Source organism: Limulus polyphemus, unplaced genomic scaffold, assembly GCF_000517525.1.
Source record: "Limulus polyphemus unplaced genomic scaffold, Limulus_polyphemus-2.1.2 Scaffold3555, whole genome shotgun sequence".
In the NCBI taxonomy this organism is placed as follows: Eukaryota; Metazoa; Arthropoda; class Merostomata; order Xiphosura; family Limulidae; genus Limulus; species Limulus polyphemus.
Genome location: NW_013669165.1, coordinates 1 through 2403, shown reverse-complemented (window position 1 = coordinate 2403; position 2403 = coordinate 1).

Here is a 2403-nt window from a genome sequence, read left to right as displayed (position 1 = left end):
TAAACCCTTTTCAGAATCTTTTTTTATCCAGGCAATTCTACAATTTTTGGGTGGGGGTGCCATATGGAACTCTTACCTAATTATTTAGCATAATAATAGTAATATAACACAGACTTTGCATTGTAACAATGTAACATTTGAATTTGATGACGAGGAACCCACTTTGAGACTAATAGTGGCTGGAGACTGCTTGAATGGGTAATGAAGAAAAACTTTAATGAAAGTTCAACATAACAGCAAATGTACAACGTTTCGACAAGGTTTTGTCATCATCAGGAACAAGATGACATTGGATATAATTGTACATTACAAATGAAGTTGCTAATGAGTGCAATTGTTGTACTACATTAACAATTTCTTTTCAATTGAGAGAAATGATCCTATTGAAACCTTGTATTTATGGAAAAAAAAATCCAAAGAACAAGTCTGGATCTGAGCTTCTTAGATTTTAAGCTATTACACTTTAAAATTTTTTCTTTTGCATTTGGTTAATTTTTTATTTTTGTGTTTCTGGTGGAGAATGTTATAAACTTGTTGCATAGAGTGCAAACAGTGTTGTTTGTACTATTAGCTTAAAGCTTGTTAGATGAGTATATGAATGGGTTATGTATGTAATGTATCGCCCATCCATGTACTCATCTAACAAGCTTTAAACAATATATATATACTGTAATGCTTTAGTTGTTCTGGTGACAAAGAGATGACCTTGATGGGCTGATTGGCTTTCTTTTGAAAGTGATACACTTTGTATTCTGATGTTTTTTCTTGTTTTATATAGGCATTGAAGAAAGTATTTCTGGTGATTCAAAGAAAATAAGAAAATGTCCAAACTTCATGGCTTTTTGGCAGTGTTTGGGGGATTACTTATTCACCTTACATTAGGAACTTTTTATACCTTTGGTAATATGAACACTTATATGACTTCATATATTAAGGCCAGAGTAGATGAAAGTGTATCATACAGTCAATCAATATGGATTAATGCAGTTATGATACTGGGTCAGGGGTTACTGATGCCACTTGGAGGTGTGTTGGAACACAGATATGGAGCTCGTATTACTTGTTTCATCGGTTGCACAATTTTCAGGTAAATGTTTTAAAATAAATGAGTAACCTTACATACAAGATAAACATAATATTGATACTGTTACAGTATAAGTAACATTGTTTTACATGTTCTGTGTTATTAACATGTAGTTTTAAAGTTTCATATCATACCAGTTCTACAATTCACATAAATCCACATTTATGAATTAACAGTCTTTGTTACTTGCTATTCAGATATGTAATGGTTTGCAAATTATGATTAATTTTTTTCTTTTTTAACTTATGATTTTGTATTGACTCTATGCTTCATTCTGCAGTTGTTATAAATGGAAAGGGTTCAGAGAAGATCAGGATGGTTCCAGGTTTGAATTGGTTATTGTATAGGAATATGTTCTCACTATAGGGTAGAAGGGGTCAGGGGGGGTGTGATTAATGTTGTAAGTTTGTTATTAGTTTGAAATACATAAATCTAGATCATGTTTTAAAACAGTTTCAGGCAGTAAGCCTAGATAAGACAAGTTTAAGATATGAAAAACTCTTACATAATTCTGTTGAAGACAGTGTTGCTTTTTTTTAATAGAGTAGTTAGCTTATGGAATAGTTTTGTTTTTTGTTCCTAGGTTACTTTCTGAGATTATGATGCACATTTTTCATTTAAAATTTTCACTCAAAACAGCTTTTATTATTCTAGTTTTATAATTCAAAGCTTCTTATTTGGTTATAGATATCAAAACTTCTGAGGTCATAATCCTAACACAGCTAGCTGTGTCATTAGTAGGTTTTTGCTGCTTATTAATCTCATTAATATGTTTTGCAAGCTTAAGTGTGAACTGTGATGAAGAAAATTAAACTAAATCCTTTGTTAAAATTTGTTGCTATCCCTTATATGTTTTAATTCACCTTATAAGGAATATTAACAAGGAAAGAAGTGCTACTCTGTAACAGAACCAGATAAATTTATTAAATTATATTTTGAAAGTTAGCTTGTGCTCACATTAAATTTGGAAGAGTGTTTCCCCAAAAAAACTTGAATAGTATAACAAACTTGATTTAGTGTGACTACAGTTAACAGTGTGGTATATTCAGGATCTAGATGAAACTGAATTAACTTTAAGAGCTATATTGGATAGATCTGTTTGATAGTAGAAGATTCACTGAAGATAGTGATTTTGAAGTAATACTAAACTTCTTACTAACTGAGTCAGTATGAAATGAAGTAACAAAACTGGGAAAAAAGTGTAATACAAAAAGCACAATCTTTATTAATATATTGAACACGAACACAGTGAAAAAAACACGACAGACTGTCACTGTGACTGGACACCTTCAGTAGTTAGTTTTCTCTGATCCTATTCA